At 42.7% G+C, this 12,536-nt stretch overlaps 1 protein-coding gene across 1 annotated transcript in view; it reads right to left on the bottom strand.

Annotated features, from left to right (window-relative positions):
* TMEM67 (transmembrane protein 67) overlaps positions 1 to 12,536 on the bottom strand; it is a 124,742-nt gene that overhangs the window by 101,936 nt on the left and 10,270 nt on the right. The window lies entirely within an intron of this gene.

Below are 12,536 nucleotides of genomic sequence, written 5' to 3'. Positions count from 1 at the left end.
AAGGTGGGGATCACAAACAGCAACTCTAATAAGACAAAATCACGGTGTAGAGACATGTGCTATATACCAACACAAGGTATAAACTGACACGTTATAAGGCGCACCCTTTCTCGGTGCTAGGCCTAGCTCTGAGGAAGGGTGTGCGCCCCCGAAACGCATTAGCTTATACCTCGTGTTGGTATATAGCAGGGTTATGCAATTAGCGGACCTCCAGCTGTTGCAGAACTACAAGTCCCATGAGGCATAGCAAGACTCTGACAGCCACAAGCATGACACCCAGAGGCAGAGGCATGATGGGACTTGTAGTTTTGCAACAGCTGGCGGTCCGCTAATTGCATATCCCTGGTATATGGCATGTCTCTACATTGTGTCTTTGGCTCATTAGCGTTGCTGTTTATGAGTACCCACCTTTTATGAATTTTATTAATTATTAAGTGTCACTGGTAATGCACTAGGTTTGCGCGCCGCCTTTTTTTTTTTTTTTTTTTTTGTCTTTTGTAGATTCTATCGAATCACCCCATCTGAGGAAGGCAGCATCCACCCAGTTTTGAAAGACTGATGACCCTGTTGCCCTTTACTTTAGAAAACCCCTTAGCACTGGAAGTGATTGTATTTTTTTGTGTAATTCTAATTATGCCTCTGCTGTGTATTGGTAAACTAATTTATAACTTTGATTTCAAGAAAAAAAAAAAAAAAAGAAAATACATTTATTTTCATTCCACATTCCCCCCCCCCCAAAAAAACCTCTATGCCTCTTAGAAATACACTGGGATGTTTTCTTTCCAAAATGTAGTCATTTTGAGGGTGTTTCTACTGGCCTAGTGCTCCAGGACCTAAAAAAAAAATTAAAAGCGATAATCAGGAAATTATGTGTAACTTATATGCCTAGAAAAACCTACAAGTCTCACACCGGTTATTCCCCATACTCAGGTGGTGTAATTGTAAATATGTCTTTACTGTGTATGACAACTTTGTGAAAAAATAAATTACAACTTCAAAAAACAAAACACCATGCCCTTTACTAAACACCTTAGGGTGTTTACTTTGCACAAAGGGGGCATTTAGGGCCTCAAGAAATGGTAGGCCCTCAGTACAAGTGGGATTTAATTCTGAAAATACAATGACCACACTCAACCTGAGCCTAGTATCCAAAAGTGCTCTAAAGCTGCTTTTAGGACCAACAAGTATTCAGTGCCTAAAATGTCTATACTCTTAAAGCGGGCTCTGTGCGGCCACATCGGTGGACTGTGGAACAAGTGTCTGTTTATTAAAAGTCAGCAGCTATACCTTTTTGTAGCTGTTGACTTTTAATAAACAAAAAAAAGCCTGGAACTCCACTTTAAGTCAGTTCAGAATCAGTAAACCTAATCCCACCACTCCCTAAGGCTGATTATGTAACCTATTCTTTAGGAGTCACATAAAAGCCAAAACTTTTGAAGACCTGTTTTTGCCAAATCTGCTATAAATGCTCCACCCTGTCAGGTTCTATACCCCCCCCTTATTTTTATTATTATACATGATTTATATAGCGCCAACAGTTTACGTAGCTTATTGTTCACCAAGATGCACGTTTTAGTGTAGTCTCAGAATGCACTGTGTGGCAGGATCAAGTAACACCCATGAGCATTCACACAGGCAAGTTATGCCATCTCACCCAGACTGCCACAGATTTAGTTCCCCCATGACTAAGCTCCAAAGGGCAGAGAAAAACACACTGGGGTGTGGCCTGGCTGGAGTCCCGCCCATGCCAGCACTCCCAGCAGCAGAAGCTCAGCATTTACACCCCACCTTAGAGAGCCTGGAGCAGCACACCAAGCTTTGTTGTGCCACAGATTTAGCGCCTGGAGGAAATAGACGTACAGGGGGTCCCCTAGTTACAAACATCCGACTTACAAACGACCCCTACTTACAAATGGAAGGAGACAACAGGAAGTGAGAGGAAATCTACCCCTAGGAAGGGAAATTCACTCCTGTAAGAGTTATTATGGGAAAAAGGTGTCTCCACTGATGCTTTATCACCAAGGCTTGTTTCTACAACAGCCCAAAATTTTCAAAATCCAATTGTCATTGGGACAGAAAGTGAGGTGAAATCTTCTGAAGAGGTGCACAGACAGCAAAACAAATGTTACAGGGGTGATAACCCTTCCCCATGTTATCCAAAAAGCTTAAAAATAGATTTTTTGGCTGGAGCTACACTTAAAAAAATGTACCCGTTCCGACTTACAAACAGATTCAACTTAAGAACAAACCTACAGTCCCTAACTTGATTGTAACCCGGGGACCCCCTGTACTAACAATGTGGCACATGGACTACGTTGCTGCAGGTGGGGTGAGCTTTTCAAGCCAAGTGTGCCATAATGCATCAATATGATGCGAATGACCAGCACAGTGGCCAAGTAGTGAGAACCTACATCTAGCAGCACTAGGGTCATCTGTTCGAATCCCAACCACAGCAATACCTGCCTGGTGTTTGCATGTTCTCCCTGCGTGGGTGTCCCCTGGATACTCTGTAGTTCCACTTTAACCCTACTACAGTATAAACTGAAGTTAAAAATCGAATGTATGGCCATCTTTAGAATCCCAGATTGTTTGTCACACTCCACAAGCCAAACAGATGGCCGAAGAAAAATGCTGCATGTGGATAAACAGCCATTGACCTCCTCAGGTGTGGAAAACTGCCAGTATTTTTATGCTAGCGCTTGCCCCATTCAAGTGCACGAGCTCTAACTGTCCTGCACTGTGGCTAACCAGGAATTAAAGCCTCCCAGGCAGATTCCATATTAGTGGGCATACATGCCAACCCCCAATGCCAAAGTAGGTTACTGATAAGGAAACTGCCTGGCAGGGACTACATGAAGAATGTGAAAGCAGTATGCCAAGGAGAAAAAATAAATAAATAAAAAAAATAAATAAATAATAACGTGCAGGTGCTGGGTCCAGCTAAGTTAACACTAATTATCGGTATACTAGGTCTAGAGAATTGCTGGGGATGTAAAGACAATTTATTGTAAAATGCTGCCTTCCTTTTTGATATTTCAGTTCAGCTGCTTTTAGTTGTTTCATTACTCACCAACCAATGATTGCAGGCAGTGACTCATTCCAAATCCACCACTCAGAAAACATCTTTTATTAGTTTTACAGAATACAAGTCTTTCTGAATGGACAAACGTCAGGATGTCTATTCAGAAAATGCCTTATATTTAGTAAAAAGAAAACAAGACTTTTTATGAATGGAAGAGCGAGTGAACATCCCCATCATCACTGGACTGGAACTCACGAGAGAAACAAATCAAAGCTGCCAGTGGAATGTGGCATACATAATACAATGAATATTTTTAGTATACAAGTATTAGAAACTAAGCTTGACCGCACACACACAATATTTTTGCCTGCTTTAACCACTTCAGCCCCGGACCATTATGCTGCTTAAGGACCAGAGGACTTTTTCCAATTTGGCACTGCGTCGCTTTAACTGCTAATTGCGCGGTCATGCAATGCTGTACCCAAACGAAATTTGCGTCCTTTTCTTCCCACAAATAGAGCTCTTTTGATGGTATTTGATCACCTCTGCCGTTTTTATTTTTCGCGATATAAAAGGAAAAAGACTGAAAATTTTGAAAAATGATATTTTCCATTTTCTTTTTAAAAAAAAAAAAATCCAATAAACTCAATTTTAGTCATACATTTAGGCCAAAATGTATTCGGCCACTAAGCGTATATTTATCGGTTTGCGCAAAAGTTATAGCGTCTACAAACTAGGGTACATTTTCTGGAATTTACACAGCTTTTAGTTTATGACTGCCTATCTCATTTCTTGAGGTGCTAAAATGGCAGGGCAGTACAAAACCCCCCCAAATGACCCCATTTTGGAGAGTAGACACACCAAGGAAATTGCTGAGAGGCATGTTGAACCCATTGAATATTTATTTTTTGTCCCAAGAGATTGAATAATGACAAAAAAAAAAATATTTACAAAAAGTTGTCACTAAATGATATATTGCTCACACAGGCCATGGGCCTATGTGGAATTGCACCCCAAAATACATTCAGCTGCTTCTCCTGAGTATGGGGATACCACATGTGTGGGACTTTTTGGGAGCCTAGCCGCATACAGGGCCCCGAAAACCAATCACCGCCTTCAGGATTTCTAAGGGCGTACATTTTTGATTTCACTCCTCACTACCTATCACAGTTGCGGGAAAGTGACAAATTTTTTTTTTTTGCACAAAGTTGTCACTAAATGATATATTGCTCACACAGGCCATTGGCATATGTGGAATTACACCCCAAAATACATTTAGCTGCTTCTCCTGAGTATGGGGATACCACGTGTGGGAATTTTTGGGAGCCTAGCTGCGTACGGGGCCCCGAAAACCAATCACCGCCTTCAGGATTTCTAGGGGTGTAAATTTTTTATTTCACTCTTCACTACCTATCACAGTTTCGGAGGCCATGGAATGCCCAGGTGGTACAAACCCCCCCCCCCCCCCCCCCCAAATGACCCCATTTTGGAAAGTAGACACCCCAAGCTATTTGCTGAGAGGCATGGTGAGTATTTTGCAGCTCTCATTTGTTTTTGAAAATGAAGAAAGACAAGAAAAAAAACTTTTTTTTATCTTTTTTCAAAACTTTGTGACAAAAAGTGAGGTCTGAAAAATACTCACTATACCTCTCAAATAGCTTGGGGTGTCTACTTTCCAAAATGGGGTCATTTGGGGGGGTTTTGTGCCACCTGGGCATTCCATGGCCTCCGAAACTGTGATAGGCAGTGAAGAGTGAAATCAAAAATTTACGCCCTTAGAAAGCCTGAAGGCGGTGCTTGGTTTTCGGGTCCCGTACGCAGCTAGGCTCCCAAAGTCTCACACATGTGGTATCCCCGTACTCAGGAGAAGCAACAGAATGTATTTTGGGGTGTAATTTCACATATTCCCATGGCATGTTTGAGCAATATATCATTTAGTGACAAACTTTGTGCAAAAAAAAAAAAAAAAAAAGAAAAAATTTGTCTCTTTCCCGCAACTTGTGTCACAATATAAAATATTCCATGGACTCGACATGCCTCTCAGCAAATAGCTTGGGGTGTCCACTTTCCAAAATGGGGTCATTTGGGGGGTGTTTTGAACTGTCCTGGCATTTTATGCACAACATTTAGAAGCTTATGTCACACATCACCCACTCTTCTAATCACTTGAAGACAAAGCCCTTTGACACTTTTTGTTTACATGAAAAAATTTTTTTTTTTTTTTTGCAAGAAAATTACTTTGAACCCCCAAACATTATATATTTTTTTAAAGCAAATGCCCTACAGATTAAAATGGTGGGCGTTTCATTTTTTTTTTCACACAGTATTTGCGCAGCGATTTTTCAAACGCATTTTTTGGGGAAAAAATACACTTTCTTAAATTTTAATGCACTAAAACACACTATATTGCCCAAATGTTTGATGAAATAAAAAAGATGATCTTAGGCCGAGTACATGGATACCAAACATGACATACTTTAAAATTGCGCACAAACGTGCAGTAGCGACAAACTAAATACATTTTTAAAAGCCTTTACAGGTTACCACTTTAGATTTACAGAGGAGGTCTACTGCTAAAATTACTACCCTCGATCTGACGTTCGCGGTGACACCTCACATGCATGGTGCAATTGCTGTTTACATTTGACGCCAGACCGACGCTTGCGTTCGCCTTTGCGCAAGAGCAGGGGGGGGACAGGGGTGCTTTTTTTTCTTTATGATTTTTTTGCTTTTTTATCTTATTTTTAAACTGTTCCTTTCATTTTTTTTTTAATCATTTTTATTGTTATCTCAGGGAATGTAAATATCCCCTATGATAGAAATAGGTAGTGACAGGTACTCTTTTTTGAAAAAAATTGGAGTCTATTAGACCCTAGATCTCTCCTCTGCCCTCAAAGCATCTGACCACATCAAGATCGGTGTGATAAAATGCTTTCCCAATGGCGCTGTTTACATCCGGCGAAATCTAAGTCATGAAATGCTCGTAGCTTCTGGTTTCTTAGGCCATAGAGATGTTTGGAGCCACTCTGGTCTCTGATCAGCTCTATGGTCAGCTGGCTGAATCACCAGCTGCATTCTCAGGTTCCCTGTTGAGACAGGAGAGCCAGAAGTGCCAGAGAAAAACACGGAAGACGGTGGGGGGGGGGGGGGGGCATTCCCTCCCACGGCTTGTAAAAGCAGTCTAGAGGCTAATTAGCCACTAGGATTGCTTTTACATGAAAGCCGACCGCTGGCTGAAAAGAATGATACCAAGATGATACCTAAACCTGCAGGCATCATTCTAGTATAACCACTCAAAGTCGTGAATGGCGTACCTGAAGACAAAAAAATGGTTAACAATAAAACACAGTAAACGGTAAAGTATAAAAAATTGCATACCTGAAAAGCAAACATGATAAAACATTGCAGAATAGAATACAGTAAAAAAGAGCAGAACAATAGAGAGAATAGAGAGAGAACAATAAAAGGACAACTATTTTTTTAAATTATATATTTTTTTTACACTTTTTTTGTAACTAACTTTTATAACTGTAACCGGTTCCAGGTTCGGGTCTCTCAAAATGCGATGGCATCTTGGGAGACCCTGTGAAAGTGTGCCTAGTCTGTGCAATGCTGTACCCTACGCTAATACTCAACTAGTGAATGGTAGCGTTCAAACCATTCACCAATGCAAAGACCAGGATTGTCAGGACAGGAGGGACAATAATAGCAGGTGTCACGCCTATATCCGCGCTTGCTGCAGACACATCTTTTTTGGGGGGGTTCGTTGGGTAGGGGTACTCGGGAGGACATAAAGAAAATGCCTCTCATGCAGCCGACTGCATTTGGTTGGGGATGTGAATGGGGGGAAGTACGGGCGCTGCAGAAGTGGTGGGTTCCCAATTAGGATTGGCGAATGCAGCAGGAAGGGCATGACGAGCCTGTTTGTCTTCTTCTTGGTGGCAGCGGGACAGTACTTGTGGTTGCCACTTCACCAGCATGAACTGCACTTATGGGACTCGCCACGTCACCAAGTGTTACTGCAGTGCTGGTTTGACTACGACCGGGGTGTACTAGGCAGCTGGCGCTTGCCAGTTCACCAAAACGCTACCAAAAAAAACTGTTAGCGATCGCAGGGATCAGGCCTGACTCTGCGAACACTGCCGTTATGCGTTTAGTGTTTTGTAAGTGTCAGTGATCGATCGATACTGCACTTGGCTGGGCGGAGGGGCAAAACGCAGGTGCTAGCAGGTATCTGGGCTGATCCCGCTAACACTGCGTTTTTGGGAACCCTAAACAGCTGGGGACGTTAGTATAGATCTGATATTGATCCGTTCAGATACTATACCACTAAGGGAGGCGTATGCTGCTTGTGTGGGTGTTAGCGGTACTGGCGCTAATCTGACGCTGCCTGGGGCGACGCATATCACCGCCGGGCGATCAGGGGGCTAAACCTTTATTAGGTAATAAACGGCGGGTGCCCTGACACTATAAAAAAATAAACAAACTAACCAGCGTCATCCGTAACAGTTATACGGTGATCAGTGGTGAAAGGGTTAACTAGGGGGCAATCAAGGGGTTAAAACATTTATTAGATAGTATATGGGGGTCCCTGACGCTATAAAACGCTGACGGCGAACCTAAATATTTACGTCCCTAACTAGCGTCACCAGTGACACTGATACAGCGATCAGAAAAATGATCGCTTAAAGACACTGGCGACGGGGTGATCAAGGGGTTAAAACTTTATTAGAGGGGGTTAGGGGGGTACCCTAGACCTAAAGGGGGCTAACAGTAAGAGCCCTTTCACACTGGGGCGGTTTGCAGGCGCTATTGCGCTAATAATAGCGCCTCCAAACCGACCCGAAAGTGCCGCTACTTTCATTCCAGTGTGAAAGCCCCGAGGGCTTTCACACTGGAGCGATGCGCTGGCAGGACGGTAAAAAAAGTCCTGCCAGCAGCATCTTCGGAGCGGTGTGTATACCGCTCCTGCCCATTGAAATCAATGGGATGGCGCGGCTATACCGCCGGCAAAGCGCCTCTGCAGAGGCGCTTTGCGGTGGTATTTAACCCTCCTCGGCCGCTAGCGGGGGGTAAAACCGCCCCGCTAGCGGCCGCATACCGACGGTAAAACGCCACTAATAATAGCGGCGTTTTACCGCCGACGCCGCCCGAAAGGGCTCTAACTGTCCTACCCCACTAACTGTCACAAACTGACACCATGCAGTAATCAGAATAAAAAAAAAAAACTGCTTTTTGTGTCAGTGTGACGGGGGGTGTAAAGTGTGCCTGGCATGTTCTACTGTGTGTGTTGTGTAACGCACTCAGATTAAAAGGGTCATAATGGTGGTTTGTAGAATGGAGAAACCAGGTTTCTTCTCTCAAAGTGTTACTAAACCCAGGACCCTGCAGTCACTATATCTGGTCTCCACAGTACACGGAAATGCAATTATTTTAGTAAATATAAAACTGCTAAATACCTTTTCTTAGCAGTTAGAGCAGTCCTGTGACTTCTATTAGTGTCCAGCAGAGCACTGGGTATAGGTTGCAAGAAGAGTTTCCATTCTACTCTGACTGTCCTATTATGCTGCAGGACCCCTCTGTCCAGACAGTGTATGTGATCAGCACAGAGCCAATCCCAAGAGAAAAAACCCCAGCAATACACAAACTGAGCATGTGCAGCTTGCCCCCAAGTACTACCGGGAGATGGGTTGGTGACTGTGGAAGGGAGGAATCAGAAGACAGGATCAAACAGCTTTTTTTTTTTTTTTTTTTTTAAACACACTGCAGAGGAGTAACCACTTGCAGTCCAGTGTGAGTATAACAAGCAAGCTTTACTGCATGTACAGACTGATTTTACTGTTGTGGGTTTAAGACGAATAGAAAGGAAAAAAAAAAAAATATATACAGAAGAGGCTGTCCACAAAAAATGTGCAAATTGTGGGAGCCTTAGTTGGCTCTTCTTTTCCTGAAGATAGGGGAGCCCAGGCACGTGGAGAGGGCCTGTCCGGGGACATGGCAGGTCTGTTTGGTGACCTAAGCCACCAAACAGACCTGTCATGTTTCCAGACAGGCTCTCTCCCCATATGCCTCTGCACCCCTATGGTCAGGAATAGAAGCGCTACATCCATTAACGAACAGAAATTCATAATGGGCATGTAACGTATACAAATTATGACTACAAGTTTTTAATTACTTTTTCACAATACTGAGCAATTGCACATTTTATATTACAATTACAAGATATGGTAAATTTAAAAGCATTACTCATGTATTCTTTGCTTTGCACTAATCAAAGAAAATAATGCGTGAATGTGACCTTTTAATTATTCTGTAGCCACAAAGTTTAGGTCTCATTCACATGATATTTTGGCAGCAGCAAGAATCAAGCAGATTCCTTCAGCTGGATGCAGGGTAGTTGCAGCCTGTATAAAGTAATGACAGGCTGACCGTGGCCACAGCTGTCCACCAGTGTTCCAAAGCAATTGCATATGAAGCAATTACCTGTGGCTAGAGACACAGTCACCCCTGAATGCAAGTTGTTTTGTGTCCAAGGGAAATCTGTCCCTAAACACAGGTAATCATCGTTACCCTGTAAAGACAGTGCAGCCGCAACTACCTGAACTCACCTGTGAGCCCATCCACAAGAACATACTGGATGCCACAGGTGGCTGTAAAATAGCCTGTAAATGAGGCCTTAGGTATATTTTATAAAGAGGCAGATAACCAAGAACTAAAAAATATACGACACCAACACAGGGTAATTTTTTTTATGTAAATAAAAGATCAAAACCAAGAACTGGAAAATAGATAACTTTTATTAACACATCAGGAAAGCAGAGACAAAGAAAATAACTTGCATTTATTAAGGGCTGAAAATTGAGCCATCATACATTTGTGTATTTGTCTTAATATCACTGGGGATACCATCTCTGTAATTATGAAAGCCAAAATAGTTAGCACTTTTACACCCACCTCTAACAATTAAATCTTGGCAGTAAGATGTTGTAAACAAGCTCACAGCTGTGGTCTTGCTTATAAATGTAAGATACCTTGCCACTCTTTCACGTTAGAAAGTAAAAATTCAGGCCGTAGGGAAAACAAAAAAAAAAAAAAAAAAAAAAAAAAAAAAAAAAAAAAAAAAAACACACACACCTCTGGATGCACACCTGACACCATCTCACAAACTTACTAATCCAGCGATGGTCCACTGCTTCTTTTCCAGGTTGAACGACACCCAGCCTTATTCAACCCACTTCCTGTGAGCCCAGAGTTTAAGGCTACACCCCCTACCCTGGACTTGCAGAAGAATGAGCAGAAATCAGCATCATGTCTCTATATGGTGCTGATTTCTGTCGAGTTCAGAAGCCACTCACTGAAGGATGAAGGGGGCACGGCACCTGGAAAAACAAATGTATATAGATTCAAATGGGTGCAGTAGTGCTGCAAAGGGGGCGTTTTGGCAAGCCTGGAGTTGGAGTTGAGGTTTGACACAGTTGAACAGGCAGTAACTATCGTTTAGTGGAAGCAGAGCTCCAGATGTAGTAATCATAGGGGGGGAGAGTCTCTGCAAGGCTTGAATAGCCAAATTGAAATTAAACTCTCGTCATTTCCGCTTGGTTTTTATTGCTGTCACCACTGACTAGACTACCTTATTGATAACCATTATGTCACTGGGACAGGAGGAGATTAGAAATTCATTCAATATTGACACAGTAGGGCTACATTCACACTGGCGATTTAGACCAGTGCGAATTGTAGTGGCAGGAACTTTAAATTCCTGCTGCGACTCGGAGCGTCTAGGTTCAACCGCCGGCCACATTCACTATGACAGGTTGCAGTCGGCCGCAGAAATTTGTGGTTCTCTGCATAGGCAGCGATTAGCTGCAGCTGGTGGCAGCCTGTCATAGTGAATGGGGCCGGTGGCCTAACCCTGAATCCGAGTTCTGCTGGTACAATTTGCACCAGCCTACATCGCCAGTGTGAATGTAGCCTTAAACTGGATACACACTATACAATTTTCTTTAGATTTTTTCCTTTAGATTTACCAATATCATATAATATGAGGACAAACCTAAACACTTTCAATTTGTATGCAATCAGGCGGGCCCTTGCACTACATAGTTGAAGGTAAAGCTAAAGGAAAGGAAACAAAAAGTTGTATATATAGTGTGGTATAGGGAAAGATTACAAAAATTACACTTTTTCTGCTGTCTCAACCTATGCAGATTTTTTACATTACACAAATAGAAGAAAAGTTCTCAAAGCAGGTAAGGGTAGTTATTTTTTACTTTTTTTTTTTAAAAGGGTCACAAAATTACAATTCATTCAAGTCTACGCACCTTGTTGCGAGATACTGCAATCTTATGTAAAAAAGCAGAAATGCTACATTGTTATGCAATGCCCACCACCTCAATACAGTGTTTTCTAGTTACCCCTGTGTTGATCTATGCAAATAACGGCTCAATTGATATGGTGTGAACAAGTCATTAAAGTAGTAGTAATTTAAGTAGCACCTACAGGCAAGCCTATAATAAGGCTTGCCTGTAGGTACAGTGAATCTCTCCTAAACTTGCAGTGTTTAGGAGATATTCACACTGGATGCAGCCGTTGAGGTCACCATGCATGCACTCTGAAGGTCCAGCATACCTTGCCCGACCTTCAGAGCTCCAGCGTGGGAGTAACGTCATCTTGGGCACAGCCACTTATGCCATTGCCTTACTGGGGGGTGTATGTGTGTGTGTATATATTTTTTTTTTTTTCACTGATTTGCGTAGCTGTCTTTCAATATATTAGGGCTGGGGAAAAATTCAATTTAAATCTTGAATCGAGTTGAGAGGTCAAATCGATTCAAAATTTAAGCAAATCGATTTATTTAGTTTTTTTGTTTTTATTCACCGCGCCGGTCCCGAGGTGCTGCGAGCATGAATTTTTAGGTGACGCCGCGGCTTCGGCCTAGTCCGAGGCTCCGGCCGGACGCCGCGGACTAGACCGAAGCCGCAGCCTCGCCTAAATACTCATTCCCGCAGCGCCTCCGGACCGGCGCTGACACCGCGCCGGGCCTGAAGAGCTGCGGGCAAGGAGTTTTTAGGTGAGGCCGCAGCTTCGGCCTAGTATATATCTTGTAAACAAAAAGTTCCAGAAAAGGCCTGGTCAGCAAGTGGTTAATATAGGGCTGCTACACCCCTTCCTGTCCAAGCCATTTTTCAGCGCTGTCGCACTTTGAATGACAATTGCTCGGTCATGCTACACTGTACCCAAATTTTTTATCGTTTTCTTCGCCCAAATAGAGCTTTCTTTAGGTGGTATTTAATCACTGCTGGGTTTTTTATAAAAATAAAAAAAATTTTTCGGGAAAAAAAGTGTTTAGTTTGTCAGTAAATTTTGTAACTAAGTAGTTTTTCTACTTCACTGATGTGCGTTCATTTGGCGACACTGATAGGCTAAACTGGTGGGCATACATGAGACGATACTGATGAGGAGGCACTGATAGGCGGCACCGGCCGACAGCAGTGATGGGCATCAATGATAGCCA

The sequence above is a fragment of the Aquarana catesbeiana genome, linkage group LG05 (genome assembly GCF_042186555.1).
Source record: "Aquarana catesbeiana isolate 2022-GZ linkage group LG05, ASM4218655v1, whole genome shotgun sequence".
Lineage (NCBI taxonomy): Eukaryota > Metazoa > Chordata > Amphibia > Anura > Ranidae > Aquarana > Aquarana catesbeiana.
The sequence above is the reverse complement of the archived record's forward strand: the minus strand, read 5'-3'. Positions and strand labels throughout refer to the sequence as shown.